This window comes from Phragmites australis, chromosome 3 (assembly GCF_958298935.1).
Source record: "Phragmites australis chromosome 3, lpPhrAust1.1, whole genome shotgun sequence".
Classification (NCBI taxonomy): Eukaryota; Viridiplantae; Streptophyta; class Magnoliopsida; order Poales; family Poaceae; genus Phragmites; species Phragmites australis.
In genome coordinates, this window is record NC_084923.1 from 32,136,266 (window position 1) to 32,154,915 (window position 18,650).

General features: G+C 36.7%; 1 long non-coding RNA gene across 1 annotated transcript; it reads right to left on the reverse strand.

The window, feature by feature from the left end:
- Positions 1-12,507: 12,507 nt before the first annotated feature.
- On the reverse strand, positions 12,508-13,939 carry LOC133911141 (uncharacterized). The gene is made up of 3 exons (XR_009908604.1): positions 13,569-13,939; positions 13,000-13,171; positions 12,508-12,891 (listed from the first exon to the last, which is right to left on the reverse strand). It is a non-coding gene; the product is annotated as an uncharacterized LOC133911141 (long non-coding RNA).
- Positions 13,940-18,650: the final 4,711 nt, after the last annotated feature.

Genomic DNA, 18,650 nt, shown 5'->3' on the forward strand with positions numbered 1-18,650 from the left:
ATATTAATTGAAGTCAAATGAAAACTCAATACACCGTTTAGCCATTAAGAGCATTTGAGAGAAGCTTACTCGTATGTTGGATCAAAGAAAGCAAACATGCTATAGATATTAAAAATTAAATGAAAGCAAGCATGCTTATCACTTTCAAGATCTGATAAAGATATAATTTAGACAAAAATAGCATATAAGACATGGAGATACCAATTGAAAGTCAAATATAAAAAATAATGTCCAAATTACATATAAGACAATAGATCAACAAATGATCACTCATAAAGTTCAACAAAAAAACAAAGTGAATAGATTGAGCATATAAAGAAATGAATTGCATTCATGCTCAAAAACTTATCTCAAGCAAGTATATAGATAATGGTTCAAACATTAAGAAACTAAATTTCCTTGAAGAAACTAAATTTCCTAATATAGGAGTTAAAAGGAAATCTTTCACAAAAAAGGAAATCACTAAAAGAAAAAATTGAAATGAAGTTGATCAACAAATATTACCACTTGTATCACTACCACATGTAAGAAAACAATGGTATCTGAAGATATCACAAGTTGGTAATTGCAACAGTACATATATCAACTTTCTTTTAAAGAAGCATGTGAAGAAGATTTAGAAATTAAGCACCATGCTTCAAAAGCTTTCTTCACAAAATCAACTATCATAAGTAAATACATAAAAACCATAGTTGATTTGATCCGAATGAGAAGGTGATTCAAATAAGATCTTAGATTAAGTACATCACTAATAAAGTACCAAGAATCTCAAGTTTCAAATTAAAAATCAAATGTGGATCAATTAATGGATATTTGTGAAATTGAGCTTGACATACCATATAGATGCTAAATAAATAATTATATCAATTATAAATGGTATTGCTCAAATATTCATAATTTATGGGTATTTTATATGCACAAGGCATAATACTCCGCTATAATATGATAATCCATTAATTTCTCCAAAACACCAAATATAATTTAATGAAATGGCTAAAATCAAGTAAGGCTCCAAAACTACACAATCAATATATGAATTTACAATGCATCATATCCATATAGTTATATGACCTACACATACTAATGGGCAAGCAAAGCTAGACGTGCTAGAAACATAATTTATAGCACAGTTAATTAGCAAGTAATCGAGATATGCATCGATAAGAAAATATAAGCATGACAAGATTACAATAAAGTCTACACATGCTAGTATAAGCACAAACCCTAAAACATGATATAGATACAAACATACACATGCAAAGGGCTAGAAACCTTCAAAAGTTTCTGGGCATATCGGAAGTTCCGATGTATCAATCGGATATTCTGATTAGTGCAAAATAGTAGGTTTCAGAGAAACTCAAAGACAACATTGGATGTTCCATTCTATACAAATTACCAGAAACCAGAGCTACTCGAGACTAGTCGGATATTCCGATTTTACAATCGGATGTTCTGATATGTGTAAACCACCTGGTATTTTACAACCCAAAACAAATCGGATATTCCGACCCAAGGATCGGATATTCCGATATATGAAAATTTCCAAAAATTGTGTAGAACAATGAATCTAACATAATGATGAAAAATATGATTTTAAGGCTTATGATAGAAAATTACCTTCATAGAGTGACATTGGATAGATAATAAATATAATTTCACATAACTTGGCTCTTTAATCAATTAGATAAATCTTCAAACAATTTGCCAAGTCTCCAATGCCCTCCATTTCACCTATTAATCAATTTTGAGATTTTTGATCCACAACATTATTGGGTCCTAAGACGTTAGTCACAATAGGCTTGGTAACTCAAATGGCCTTTTTATTAATCAAGCCACATTGAATACCAATTAATTTGGTAAACACATTGCCAATTCTATTATTTCTAAGCGAATAATTGTTATTTACAATTTGAGGCTTAGAATGGAAACCTTGGGGACACGATGAAGACAAATATCCCTTCTTGCGTCATATGTAGCAAATCTTGCCACCAAGCCTCTTTACTTGAGGCTTCTCACCTTGATTACCTTTTATTTGACTCTTTTGCTTGTGTGATATTGGCATAGTTTAGGGTCTCTTCTTTTGGTGTTTGTCATCATGATGTGAACTTGCTTGAGTATATGATGGTGATAGAGCTTCTTTCTCTATAGACTTCGTATCTTGTTGTTTTTTCATCAAGACTCTCTTCTTCTTCATAGGGCAATCCCGAATGTGGTGTCACTCTTTCTTGCACTTGAAGCAAGTAATGAGTGTGGTGGTCTTCTTTTGACCTTGACCCTTCTTCTTGGCATTGTTGGACTTGCTCTTCTTGATGGAATTGAATCCAAGTCCACTTTTGTCATTTGGGTGCCTTTGGTCAACTAGCATCTCATCAAGAGTGGTCTTCCCTTTGAAGCACTAAGTCAAATCTTTCTTCAAAGAATTGACTTGATCCTTGAGCTCCTTTATTTCCTCTACAATGTTAGTTTCACAAATAGAACTAGAGGAGACAATTTCGTTAGAACAACAAGGAATAATATGCAATTCATTATTGGATATAGAATATGCATTAAATAAATTGCTAGAACTAGCACATGTTAAATCTACATTATGCAAAGAATGTGTGCTAATGTCTACACGAGGTTTATATGATTTTACCTTTGTAAGAATTACCTCGTGAGCTATTTCTAGCTCAATATGAGAAGTTACAAGACTTTTATGAGTGCGCAAAAGCTCATAATGGTTTTCTTGTAGTTCCACATCCTTACTAATTAGCTTTTCAAGTTGAGCTCTTAGCTCAATATTTTCTTTCGCCATAGATGCTGCACAATAGATAGAGTTACAAGCATCATCAATAGGAGAAATAGTGAATTTATCATTTGATAAAGCATTGCAATTAGGACATGGCATATCTAAATCCACTAAAGGTATAGCATATAATTTATCAATTAAAGAAATGTGCTTAATTTTAAGATCCCCACAAAGATTGGATAAAGAACTATGGAATTCTTTAAGTTTTTCATATTTCTTATTTAAGGCATTAAGTTCTTCTATTTTCTCAATGATGTATTCCTCTTGTCTCTTGAGGTTTTTCTCTTGACCTTTTACCATGCTCATGAGTTTGATCATTTTAGACATATCATTTTTGCTCAAAAGATCAAATCCAAACTCATCACTATCACTAGCATCAGTACTAGCAGTATCAAAATCAACCTCACTTACCGCTTTGTTTTTACCTTTTTTCGTAAGGCACAATAGAGCATTGGTGTGAGGGGATGAGCACCTTGGAGAAGTGGATGATTTACTTCCAAGTTGAGGACAATCGAAGTGGTAGTTTTATGAGAAGGAACCCTAAAATAGTGGTGCGTTTGTGAAATAGCCGCAAAATGTGATAATTTTGTGACTATTAGACCAATAAAGTGGTGGGTTTGTGAAATTAACTTATATTGAAATGAGTCCAAATCTATAGACAATATTAAAATGTCAGATGTTTGAAATAAAATAATATACAAATTCATAAATTATCTATGTTCTTGTTATACGAATTTTCATGAGTAGAATCACATATGAAGCAAAAGCTATATCTGCGATTAGTGTATGTCTGAATTGAAACAAATGTGGAGCTTTTATATAGAGAACAGTTGTCGTTATTGTGCTGCTGCAGTGATCGCAAGTATGAATTTGTCAAATACAGTAACTATGTCACGTGGCATTTTCACAACTATCCAATGTTTTAGCTTGAAAAGAAAAAACAAAGGACAATCCATTAGATTGCACATTTGGGTTTGGCATTTCCATTGTGAATATGTTCACAAGGCATATTTTTTTATACAAAAGTACAACTAACAGACATTAGGTTTAGTTTTGTAGCAAACACTGAACCTAATACTGAACTGAAAATTAAAGAATTACTTGTGGAGAAATAAGGAGGTATCTACGTATAAGCAGCCTTAATCAAGCAAATTTAATAAACACACCTTATAGAAATGTTACCTGCTAGTTTGTTATATTTCATTTTTCTACAGAGTTGGGAGAAACAAAGGGAATGACATAGGGGAATTTTCCTGCAGCTGAGATGACAGGCATCCGTAACTTATAATAGAGATTATGAAAGCAGTTCAACATAAAAAAAATGGTAAATAGTTCATGAACAGCAAGTTTCCAATCTGAAGGTTCAGCTGATTAACATGATCATGATTATCTGTGCAAAAATATTTCCTCCATGAGCAAGGCACTTATTACTCTCAGCTTTCAGTATATCAGTGTACAAAGCAGTGTCGATGTTCAGGTACTGCAATAAGTTACAGGAAATGAAATATTAAAGCTTTGAATTATGTAAACATTTGCAAAATTTGACTCAAATCTTATGAACCTATAACCATATTTGTTGAGATCACCACGCACAGATGTAGATTTTTGAAGTTGCAGTTACAAACAAAGATCCAATTGTCAAGTTCAGTGACCAAAGTGTTCAAATCACATTACAGAACTGCAGAAATTACTTGATTCAATATTTTAGAATTAGTTGTATGTCAGAATTATTAAATTAGAGAAGTGCTATTTTTCTCAAACCAAATGATCTTGCAAGAAGTACATCCAAATTATCATTGATCAACCTTACATGAAAATGCTCATAATTACAACATGTAAAGTTTTATATCTTTTCGTGCATATTACTAATGGTATGTGAAGCTTGAACACATGTCCAACCAAGAAGATATAAATGCAAAGATGAGAGTGAAAGGGCATCATTCAGAAAGAGGTTTCAGCTGGTTGGAATAATATTCATGAGCACGCAGAGTACCATTCTGTAGTCTATAATCGTTCATTCTAAGAAGCAAAAGAAAAGGCTTTAGGTGCGGACCCCCAACTTCCCTGGCAACTATCTTTTTTTTTTCTCTAACCTTATATTGTGATATTCCATGTATGTTTCTTATTGAACTTTAGCAAAGTTTGGTAGAAAAGACATAGAAGCCTGAGTAGCTTCCCAAAAGAACGAAGTCATTGTGCAAGATATTATATAGTCAATATTTCCCTATATTATGGATGAAACTACCATATGTGTGACAGCATTTCAGGAATTTCAGTCTGAATTTGGCATGTACACTCAACGTTTTGGATAAGCTTTTTTATTAGCATTAAGAAATTTCAAAGAAGACTCTAGAGTGGTGCGCTAAATTTTGACTACATAAATAGTCAGTTTTGACGAAAACAAAGTGACATTGGAGTTGAAAAGTATGTAACCTATATTCTAGGAGCCGATAAAGTAATTTATCTTAGCATCGACATTTGGCTTGAAGGAATTCAGATCTCACCTATGGGCAGAAGGAAATTTAGGCTCCTATAGTTTTATACAAAAGATTGAGCTATATAACTGAAAGAGAAGCATAGATGGCCAATTTCATAAAAGATATATGCTAGGGAAACATGCTGTAACACATGAAACAATACACACGCAATGAGTTGTAACTTGTATTATACAATTTAGCATAGCAATTCTAGTACCAACTGCTATATAACTAAAAAAGAAGCATAGATGGCCAATTTCACAAAGGATATATGCTAGGGAAACATGTTGTAACACATGAAACAATACACACACAATGAGCTGTAACTTGTATTATACAATTTTGCATAGCAATTCTAGTACCAACTAAAACCATGGCAACCCCAGGAAGCAAACAAATAAAAATCTAAATATTCCCAATAATATATTGCCTAAAGAGCATTCCATCGAACGTGTTTACTGTGCCTAACAAATGAACTATATAAATCAGTGAAATGAGAATTAAAGGCAAGCTAGCTTTGCATCAAGGTTTACGTTACCGACCGGAGCTCAGTAACCAAAACGCGTGATTACCGGGGTAACCGCTCGAATTTTAAAAAAAATTCGGACATAATTCATTTGAATAAATTTGAAATTTGGGGGAAAATTGTGATTTTAGCCGATCGGTAACCGGTCGAATTGGACCGATTACCGAGTGATTTTCTTGATTTATCGACCAGTTTTCTCGAATTTTTCGTATTATCGGTAACCGCTCGGTTTTATCAGTAACCGCTCGATTTTCTTGATTTATCGAGCGGTTTTCTCGATTTTCAGCGAAGTTCAACCAAAAAACCCAAAAATTATCTCAATCTTGTAAAATCAATAACTAATTCATCTGAGATTCAAATCAAGTGAAACAAATTTTGTTGGTTTCCTTGTAACATGATCTACATGATAAAAGTATTTATACTCATAAAAAAGTTCAAAATTTTCTGTGAGAAAATGTATTTGTTAAACCAAGTTAAATGCATAGTTTACTCTTTGCTAATACAAAAATCATGAAACTAATTTTGTTAGTCTTCTTACATGATCCTATGTCTTTTAAAAATATATGAACTCATGAATTAGTTATTGTAACATGCAAGATTGTGTAAATATGTTGCGACTAGATTAATTCATAACTGACCCATCACACCTCAAAAATTAGTGAAACCACTTTCTTAGTTTATTTATACTATGATTTACATAGAAAAAATAATAGTAGACATGAAAAAGTTAATTACAGTGTTATTTCTTAACATATTCATTTTATGCTTATGAACTTTGTAAAAATCATAGAGAAATTAATAAAACTCTAAATAAAGTAAAATCAATTTTAAAGATTCTCTTAAGATACGTTTACACAAGAAAAATGTGTTTGCATGTTAAACTTTTTCTTAACATGAGTTAATAACTAAGCCGCACGTTTCAACTTTTTTCATTTTTTTCAAACTTCCTCCCTATAGAATATGATGCAAACGACATTATTTTTGAAAAAAAAATTCACATTAGGTCTTAGAATTGTGTCGGTTTTTTTAGGATTTTTTTTGAATTTTTTTATTTTTTCAATTTTTTAAATCAAATTCGGTTACCGTTCGGTTTCTGGAACTGAGCCTGTTGGGACCGGAATCCCAGACAAGGCGGGCCTTCGGATACGGAGATATCAACAGTTGGCGCCATCCGTGGGATCGAACCCTTCGACGACATGCCACCTAAGAAAAAATCAAAGCCAACCGGAACAGTGGAAGTATTGCTGGGCCTTCGGCCGAAAGACCCCCTTCGGCCATGCCAGGATCAAGTAATGCTTCGGCCGGTGGAGCTTTGGGCGAACGAGAGCAACATTGCGAAGTTGAAATAGCGCCACAAGGACCCAGTGATGGCCGCCAAGGCGAAGCAATCTAGGTTAACACGGAGCCGATGCGGGTCATGGAACCAATAGATCGTATGCACTTCGAGCCTCCGGCAAAAGAAGGCGAAAGGGCGCGAAATGAAGAATGGGAAGACCTTGACGACTTCGCAGAGTTTGAAAATGAGGAAGAAATGAATGAAGAAAGAACAGTAAGGCTAGAAGCCGAAGAGTTGGAAAGGCAGACAACGCAGAAGAAGCGCATGTTAGATGGCCTAGCAGCAAGTCGAAAAGCTGTAGAATACCGCAAGTGAGCAGATGAAGCTAGGAAAATATTGGAAAAAATCCAAGAGAAAATCGATATACTGCACCAAGCGGAAGGCATGTCTCGCCAGGCGACGCCGCCGGAAGACATGGCACGAACTTCGCAGGAGCTTCGGCAGAGGTCGTCCACGGGAGACCCAGAGTCCCCATTGGCCATGGATCTGCAAAATCAGCGATCCACGAGGTTGAAAATGTAGCGGAGGAACACAGTATTAGGACTTTAAATATATAGGTTAATTTTATCAATAAGAACAAACTATACAGGATATATAAATACATTGGGGGAGAATTGCTCGGTCCTTTGTACAAGACACGCCCCAGTACTAGGAATTCCAATTTTGTTTTATATTTTTTCGTTCACGTCAAAAAGAACGAAATTTGCAAAATTTCACCAAAATTTTGGTTTTTTTTTCTGCTCTATGATCTCACATGTCAGTAAAAGAAAATTTCAAAATTAGATATTTCATTACCCTCCAAAATTATCAAAATTCGCAAAATTTTATAGAAATTTTGACAAAATTTTAATCCAGATGCCCCGCAACTAAAATTTAACATAAACCTACCATCACAAATTTAAGCTTGCTCGGTCGATGGCTGACATCACTTGCCACCACACCATATGGTACCATTGAGGTTTAAAGGTTCAAGGAAGTTAACCTCGGGTGATCATGATCCCTGATCCCATCCCCCCCCCCCCCCCCCCCCCCGGGCTAGCCGTTGTGGTCGGAGGAGAGTTGTAACGGCGATATAGGTTGGAGCGCTGAGAAGAAATGGAATTACGAGGCCATGGTGAATCTACTAGTGACATCCACTGTAGACAAAGAAGGAGGGCATTAGATGGTATTGGAATGTGCGAAGGACGAGATAGCAACAGAGATAGGTGTAATGGCGTGATCAGAGTGCAAGAGGATGCGGACAAGTGTGAGCACCGAGCTCTCCGACACCTTTGCAATGCACTGCGTGGAACCAAGTGAGGACATTGGAGTGCACATAAGCTTGTGATTTAATAGGTATAAATCATGTATACATAAGCTTGTGATTTCTTTGTATTGTTGTTCTAGCTTACTTATTTGTGCTTCAATTTTTTGTATTGTAGCCTGCGAGTTTTCCATGAACATAGATTTTGTCAGTTCTGCGCACCATACTCAAAACACTAGTTCGCCAATAAGGCAGCTCTTATGCATGCTTCCTGACAGTTCGGACCAGAGGATGAAAAAACAACCCGGTTCACCGGTTGAACCAAAAAAATCCGGAATCGGTGATATCACTTGTTCGGTTCAGCTTAAAGGTCGTCCATGCTATTGAACCAGTATGAACCGGTAAAAACTGGGTTGAATCAAGGGTTTTTCAATTGAAGCGGTACTGGTTGGACCGGTTTTGGAATTGTAAATGACAAAATATTGTGCAGCCATGGGGTCTAACAACGTGAAGCAAAGCTGTATCCTTCATGCACTATGTGAAGTTGTTGGCTCCAAAAGGATAGCCATTGTATTTAATCTTTATTTTCTCTCTGTGTAACCTCAAATAATTTATTTATTATTTTTATTGGAACTAGTGGTTGAACCAGTGGTCCGACCAGTTAATTAGTGAGCTCACCGATTCGATCACCGATCCGTTTTTTTTCTATGATTTGGACTCTTCAGAGGCCCGGAACAGAGCGCATTAGACTCTCAGTCAATACGTGCAGAGTTTCATGCCATTTCCTTCTCTCCGTGCCCTTTTGACACTCAAGAGGGGGGGAGGCATCTGATTTAATTTGTTTGGGTTCCAGATGCGATCCGTCTATGGATGCCATTGGATACCTATACTCACTGCCCATATCCACACCCGTGACATATAGTAGGGTACGGATGTACCCATTTGGGCGGGTAGGGGGTGCGGGGAGAGTATTACCTGTTTGCCCATTCTTACTGATTACCCAAACTCCGTATCTTTCTGCCTCAAATCGATGTGCTAGCGGCATCGACGGCGTCGCTTCCGACGACGAGTGAAATTTATGCCTTTCTTTTTACTTTGGTAGTGCGGCAAAGCCAATAGATTCAGAGCAAGATATCAGTACGGAAAGTTTGCTTTGTCATAAGGAACTTAGATCAGAGGTCCGGAATAATTTTGATCTGACTATGTTAGACGGTGCTTATAAGGTAATTTGCAAACATTGCAAAAATACTATGTGACTGGTAATAGAAATGGGACAAATCGCTTGAAGTATCACATCGGGGTCTGTCCTGAGCTTCAATCATCAAAGAGAAAAAAGTTTGGTAGCCCAAATTTAGATCTTTCTGTGTTTAATCAGCAAACAAGTCGTGAAGATTTTGCTAGAATGATTCTTTGTCATGGCTCCCCTTTTCTTATGGCTAAACACTATTATACTAGAATATTCATTTATAATCTCCAACCCTTATTCAATCTAGCACATCGAACTTGTCTAAAAGATGGCTGCATGAGAATTTATGAGGAAAAGCTGAAATTGTATGAAGTATTTGACAAACAATCAGGTTGGATCAGTATAACATCTGACATTTGGACACATACTGAAATGGCATGATATATGAGCATTACTGCACATTATGTTAATGCTGATTGGAATTTGCATAAAAGGCTCTTTGGGTTTGCGGTATAAGTACCTCACACTAGGGAGCACATTGCCAAAAGAACTTATAAGTAGGTTGTACCCTTGGAATTTGGATAGAAAAATCTTTTTCTTTGCCCTTGGCAATTGTACTGTCAATGATGTTGTTGTCCGAGAAGTTAGAGGTTTCTTTTGTCTTAGAAAGCACTACACCTGAATGGGGATCTTTTCCATATCGAATGTGTTGCACATGTGCTGAATATAATTATGCAGGATGGATTGAAAGCCATTTTTCCAACTGTAGTGAATGTCCAAGAATCTATCAAATATGTGAAGTCATCAACATCAAGGAAGGAAAATTTCATGCTGATTGCGCAACAAGTAAATGCTCCGAGTCTATCCTTTATATCTAATGTGCCGACTAGATGGAATTCAACATTCCTTATGCTTGAAAGAGCTATGAAATTCAGTGATGATTTTTATAGATTAGCTGAATGTGATAGCTCATATAAGTTCTTACCTTCCAATGATGACCGGAAGCATGTGAAATGTGACAGATTCTCTGAAGGTATTTAATGATGTCACAAAAATGATTTTCGGAACAAAATATCCCACCACAAGCCCGTATTTTTATGATTTTCGTGGAATATACATTCTTCTTCGTGAGTGGAAGCTAAGCAACAATGAATATGTTGCTGCGATAGCAATACCAATGCTGGCACATCTGGAGTAAAATTTCTGAGAACAGTATCAAACATGGCAGGATTAAGTGGTTTTGTGGCAACAATAGAAGCCTTCTCGTTTTTCTTCATTATTGACTCATCAAGCACATCAAATTGCGAGATGAACTCAACAAATGCACTCAAGGTTAGATAACCAACCTAAAATGAAAGAATCATTCAGAAGGAAGGCAATGAAATAAGCACCAAAATTGCATCGAACTGACTTGGTTAAGTAGTAGTACCTTAGGTATACTTCGATTCATCAGGTCTTATAACAGGTGGACAAAAGGTGAGCACGAAAGCAGTGCCTGCAAGATTGCATTTAGGAAGCAAATATTTCTTGTATTCTTTAAACCATGAGGAAGCAAGGGCTTGTTCTGAGAGGCTTTCTTATTGAAGCTTGTGGCAGTTAAAATCTTATCTGCTGGCTGATCAACGGATTGGATTGAATTGGATTCCATACAAATTAAAGAAAAGCGAGATCTTTGGTTCTGGTGGTCAAATTCATCCTGGACACGGTGAAGAAGGCGAGGTTGTAGTAGCTGAAGGGCATCTCAGTGTCAATAGAGGTGAGGGAGTTCACCTTACGATGAGGGACTCGCTGGTGTTGTACTTGTGTGGGTAGCTCCCCGAGAGGTAGAAGCTGCGGGCGCTCGACGTGGAGAGGAGCGTGGCCGTCACAGCGATGACGGTGACGAAGAGGAGTGCGTCGAGGTGAGCCATGGTTGGATCTGGATCAAGGGCTTCAACTTCTAGGTGGATCTGAGCGGCAATGGGGCTCGGGGTGGTGGCGCCACCGAAGGCGGGGGAGGAGTGGGGGTGGCGGTGGCGACGAAGCAGATCTGGGGGCGTCGGTGTCAGCAAGCTCGAATGGGGAGTGATGGAGTGGATTTAGCGATCGGGTAGAAAAATCACAGGTGAGATTAGTAGCATAAAGGAGAGCCAAACGCATGCGTTCTCACGTGAAACCGCGGTGTGCCCACGCGTGGACCTACGTGGACGGGTGGGGCGTCGCTCATGCATGCTATTGGATGGAAATTGTGCAATGGGTCTAACACCATCAAATTTATTTGGATACATAATTTGTGAGAAATAATTATAGGAAAACTCGCGCTTTGTAGTATAGAAGAAGAGAAGTATAGATGAGTGTGTGTCAAATGAAGTATAAACTTTCAACGTCGATTATATGTTTATCTCAAAAGCCAACCCAAAGTTTTACCCAAAAGTCATATGCTACAGAAATTTCACATACCTGAACTATCATAAGTTGAGATATCGACCCTTCCACTTTCGGGCAAAGATTAGATATGCAAGCAGTACAAGTCCATTTCAGCAATAATATTGGATGTTGCATGTTCCCTGTCAACTTCAAGACAAATATGTAAACTGGGAATCTTTCAATTAGCTTTCCTTGGCACATATCACCTCAGAAAAGAAAATGAAGGATCATGACCCTACAGATTTTAGGATTTATGATACGTGTACTGCTGGATGTTTTAAAGCAGAACTAAGACATCCTGAATCTGGTATAACATGAAGAGTACTTTTGTAAAGCTAATATATGATTGTGCACCCATATCAGCTTTTCCCAAGGTCTAAGGTATGACATATTTACATGTACCTAGGTATGCAAAGGAGTAGTGAGAATAACAAAATAAAAAAGGTTATAAATATCAAGCCTACATTCACTTTCAGTTGCCAATGTTTAACACAAGCTCCCATCGCTCCCACTAATTGATTGTTGTGTGGAAACAACCTCTTTTGGAAATTTCTTAATAATGTTTCTTATGTACCTATAAAATCAAGAATATATAGTTCTTAAAAGGACCATGCTTGTGCTTGTAGCCGATAATATAAAAGAAAAATCCATTAGAGGGAAAGAATTTAGGTGATGACATTTGTATAATAATCACATGAGTTTTTATTTCTGCCATGAATTACATACATTGAAACTTAGAGAGCACAGTAATTACCCTATAAATACTTGCAAACATGTTCTGGCCATCCATTTATGAAATAATATTAAGATGTGATACATGTCATCAATGGAACAAATAATAGCAACTGTTAGGAATTGTTTGTTCTTTACTTGACACATTCACCAATATTTGCAGAGAAAATAAATTTCAGTGCTATATCCATGCAAGGCTGCACAAATGATAAAATAGTGGTATTAGTTTTCAAATGCAAACTTGTGTTGCGAAATTGATGGAATAGGCTGTGTAAGTTCCTGGTATGCATGAGGAATGCACTCACCTAGGCATTTCTTTATTCCTCAAGATGACAACGTTGGATGTTGCTTATACTGTAGAGGATGGAACTTATAGAGCACGGGGCCAACACAACTGCAGTACAGTAGTAGCTGTCGATAGAGGTGTCCTGAATCCCTGCGATTCCACTTTGCGAACCAAATAATCTTTCATTTGAGCTGCAAATTCAAGCATCAGCCATTTTGTTATTTCGAGACAAAATTGAAGCGTAACATCCATGTTAGCAATTCAAGCATAGTAGCAATGATGTATGTAATTCTTTATCTAAAGAATTTTCCCATGTCAACCATAATAAATCAATAGGAAAGAGTACATTTTACTGGCCTGATTCTAACTCTGACTACCATTCTTTTTAGTAATCCAAATATTCCGTGCAGGGAAGACAGATTTCAAATTAAACAATTCAGTCAACGGTATATTCTAAATACAAAAAGATGATGCTTGTGTTTAAGTTTCTTGGATAATGCTTGTGATATTTTTTTAGTTTTTTGGATACTGCTTTGCACCAGATTCAAATTGAAAAGTGAGATAGGGAAGAGATGAGGCTTGACTTACTGCAGTTTGTGTTTGGCATTTTGTCGAACATATTGGGGGCGTTCTGAGATAAGGACTCCGAATCAGCTGAGACACCCAAGCTTCCGACGTTGCATCCACGGTCTCCATGGTCTCCAATCACGTGGAGCAGGTGCAAGACCCACCTATGGTCCGTGGCGACGCTGCTGCCCGAGTTGACCGATGGCCGCAGCCAGGAAGCAGTCCTCCACGTCCCTCTGGTGTGCTCGCTGCGGTCCTCCTCCCCCGTCGCACCGGTTTCCCAGCCGCGTCGCCCGTCTCCCTTCCTCCCAGCGCGCCGACACGATTTGTTTGCTGGACGAGCTGCGGTGCCCTCAGGTAGAAATTTGGGATTTTACCACTTTGGTCATTGGCGCTTGTAAATGCCGTCGGTCAACACAACTTTGTTAAAATGCCACTTTCGTTGAGGATCACCTCGCTATAATACCACTATCTCTTTTTCCTCTCAATTTTTTTTCTTTTTCAGCTAAAATTAGATCTTGATTAATGAATTTGCCTCAGGCCGAACAGGCCCTTTATTTGGATCAGTTGAGATCGTTCTTTTTCAGCTAAATCACGTCTTTTTAATCTAAATCTCGTGCCCAGTTCAAGATTGATTTGCTCTTGCCTACTGTAGCTCCTATGCTTGAGTTCTTTTAATTCCTGAATGGTTGTTAGGAGCATACAGGAACACAAAAACATAGTGATTGAAACAAGGTGACTGTATTTCAGCCAGGGCAAATTCGTCAATCCAGGTTTGATTTCAGCTGAAAAAGAAAAGAAATTTGAGGGAAAAAAATGGATAGTGGCATTATAAAGAGGTGGGCATCGGTGAGAATGGCATTTTAATAAAGTTGTGTTCACCAGTGGTATTTTAACGAGTGCCAACAATGAGAGTGGTAAAATTCCAAATTTCCCGTCGTCAGGAGGAATCGGTCCTCAGTGGCCGAAGAATCGAGAGAAGAAGCCATGGTTCCAGTCTGGATCTTGAACCAGGGACCGCGGGTTTATGCAATCGGCAGCAGATAGGTCGAGCGGCGGGGAGAAGGTGGCCTAGGGAGGCGCCAGGGCGGAGCTCGCTAGGAGAGAGCAGGGGAAGGCGAGGGCCGAGAGGGAGTGCGGCCACCAACGTACGGGGTAAGGCGATGTTTGACGAACGAGTTTGAAAGTGTTCGCGAGCTATCTGGTCCACTGCAACCCGGGCGGAAGCACAACCCAATCCGAATCTGACTGCCTCTATCAAGAGTTTGGCGAATCAGATATAGGGACGGAAACGAATCGGATATAGATTAAATAATATGTTTTTTATGTTGTTATCTATATTTTAATATAAATATGAATATAAATTTGAATATTCTCGAATACGAATACAAATTGGATAGTTTGAATACGAATATGTATTCGAATAAAATATCCTACAATTTTAATAATAAGAATTTTTTATTTTGGTGCGCAAAAAATTCGTTTACATTTTTGGAATTACTGGAATGACCAAAATTTTAGAAATTTCATTCAAAATTCATGTCAAAAATTTAAATTTTTGGTCAAATTTGACTTAAATTTGTTCCAATTTGATTGGACCGGAATATATAAATTTCATTCACCTCTGAAATTTCTAAAATGTTAGCAAAATTTGGTTCTCTGGTTGACGAATACGGATATTATCCATTTCCATATTCAAATTCAAAGCAATTCGGATATCCACATTTGAATTCAAATCTCAAAAACAAATTCGGATACATGCATTTTAGTATCCATTTTAGAAATAAATATGGATATACATATCCATATTCGTATTTTGACAGATACGAATATCAAATAATTCGTATAGCATGTATCCATTTTCCACCTCTAATCAGATGTTTCACGCTTAACGGTTGAGGTGGGTTAACGGGCTTTGAGAGAATGGATGCACTTTACTGCACAGTACTCCCTCAGTTTATTTTTACTTGTCACTCTATTTTTACACTAGCAAATTTAATCATACGTTTTTTCTAAAAAAATTATAAATACTTAAAAACATATTATATTAGTAAAGTTTGTTTCATAATAAATCTAATAATATAAAAGTTTTAAGTATTTATAAATTTTTCTTTAAAAAGTACAACCAAATTTACTACAGTAAAAATACAGTATTTATAATTTTTTGAAAAATATACAATCAAATTTACTGCAGTAAAAGGAAGGAGTAGATTACTCGTATCTTCGCCGCCTCTCTGCCCAGGTTTTATTAGTACATCGTGGTGTGCAACGGAACCCGCCTCTCGGCTTCTGTAGCAATGGATACTGTAGTAGAATAGTCATGTGGTGACAACTATGTAGATGCTGTTTGCAGGTATCTATTGTTTTGATTTGTCTAGTCAACTTTCCTCTTCAAATGCTCACCACAATCTGTAACTAGTGCTGAGTTAACATATTAGATATATGTCTTTGAAGAATATGTGTACAATCGAGCTTTAAAACTTTGGCCACTGATGTGCACAAAAATACTAATATCCGTCTCATCAAAATGATATTGGGAAGATTTATCATGAAAAACACTTTTGAATCATCATAATTTTATAATTTAATTACCAACAAATGTTTAGAAAAAATAATGGTCAAAAACGTATATTGAGACCGTGTCTATATCCAAAACGAAGAAAAAAAATAAACAAAATGTTTATCCTTTCATGTAACAGAATATGAAAAAGTACAACCACTCATTTTCGTTACAAAATATGTTTTTCTTGATACTTTTGATCACAATCTCTTGCAATTATATAAATAAAATAAAGCTATAACATCATGTTCCGTAAAAAAAGTTATCATATTGTGTAAGTAGTTTTTAAGATAAATCTACTCATATAATTTTAATATTTTCAATTTTAATATGAAAAGAATGTATTGAGGGGAAAATAATAAGTTTGATATGCTCGATATTCTTTTAGGGTGGGTGGGGGGACGTTGATTTTTTTTGGCCGACAGATCACTCAGTACTTATCCATCTAACATTACTAGTAACCTTGCAAGTATGGCACACATATACAGTTATACAACCATTACGTTTGAAATCTAACATATACTAAGATGGCAAAATGAACGAGACAACAAATAATATATGACTGAATACGTAAAAATAATGTCACAAAATAATTTTATCTCCTCGAGCTATCTAATCTCTGATACGCTTAAGAACTTCCCATACAACTCTGGAATGTTGTTTTAGATTCATTTGCATTGCCTAGCAAGAACTTCTTCTTGAGTTCGTACTCATCCTTTACGTGAATTATATATCATTTTCAAGAAAAATGATTGTAAAATAATATGATCCAAGTGTTTACTATAAACCAATATGTAGTGAAGAATACTCGCAATACAAATCAGTGCTTCTAGTCGTTCCAGTCCACTCGCGTCTGAAGTTGATAAAAAAAACCATCACGTCCCTACAAAAGAACTATTTATTATATATATATATATATAGAGAGAGAGAGAGAGAGATAAACTTATTGATTGTATTGGTGTTCTAAGCAAGTTATCTGTTTTTAGAAAACAATTTGGTAATTTACGATGCCATACAAAATGGAGGACCATCAAAGAAACATGAGCCGTTGGATTGAATTCTTTTGGGATACAACATGAGACGCTTTCGCTCCTTTATATATAGTTTAGATCAGCAAATACATAACGAATTAACAAAAACACCAGGTGAAAAATATTGCTTGAAAAACAAGAATAACATGACTACAGACAAAATTAAAACGAACTAACTGAAATAACATCTTACATTTGGCACGACGAAGAACTGCATGATTGATTAGAATCAACCTATGCTCCTGTAACCAACGCCTCCCGTACGTGTTCCACATCAGTAAATCTGTTGTATACATGTACGTCCATAAGTGACATGTACGCTCGAGTTCTCTCTCCCACCGGAGGGAGAACCAGCATTGCTGAGTTATATTACAGGTGGTGTATACTTGCATTATGGGTTGGGAGTCAGGCGCTAGCCATTACTGCTCCAATGCATGGCCTTGGGATGCAATACAACAGAACAGATCATTCACACTGGGTCATCAATATCAATTAGATCAGAACATACATTGATAAAGTATCAGTATCGGTTCGTAACATCCTGTGCTCGATCAATGACTAAGCAGAGTTGAACAGATACTGATACTCAGTATTAGTACCGGCTCTTGGCACAAACCGGCACTGATACTTCAATGTCGACTGGTCACCATGACCCGGCACTGATACTCAGTATCAGTACTGGCTCTTGACACAAATCGGCACTGATACTTCAGTGCCGACCGGTAATCATGACCTAGCACTGATACGTTTTATCAGTGTCAGTTTGTGTTACAGGCAAGCACTAATAATTATGCAGTATAAAAGAGGCGTCTTCTTCTTCTCCAAGCTCGAACAGAACAGTGATGGGCTCTGTTCTGCTCTGCTCCTGCTGTTTGTGGCTAACCTGCGCTTGGAGATTTCAAAATTTGGAGGAATCTACGTGGCCAAAGTGCACCAAGGTTAGTAAGATGATCTACATTTCATTTTTACTTAGATTTACTTGCTAGATTGCTCTAGCATTGAAAGTATGTGATTGTTTTATGGTAATGAATTTTGGGAGGAGCTAGAGCTCCCATTAAACTCTAATTGAGTAAACATTACAATTTTTTTATTGTAGGCACATAGAGATGATCTACATTTCATTTATGGTTAGATTTATTTGTTAGATTGCTCTAAATTTGGAAGTATGAGATTATGCTATGGTGACTTAGATCTCCAATTTTCTATTAGTGATTTAAAAAAAAGTTAAAATCACTTCTAAATAGATTAAAACCTAGCTCCAATTTTCTAGTAGTGAATTAGAAAAAAAGATTAAAATCACCTCTAAATATATCAATATATTGATTTTGAATATTATGATGTAGGGATGGCACGTCCACCTGCTAGTCGCAAGCGAACGTGACAACATTTAGAAGGTGGGCCAAGTGTGATGGTTGTATGCTTGATCTTCCAAAGTTAATACGATAAGTTGATTTATGGAGTTTCAACGTTGATAATTCAAAGGCGTTGATCAGAATAGATAGAGAACCCTTG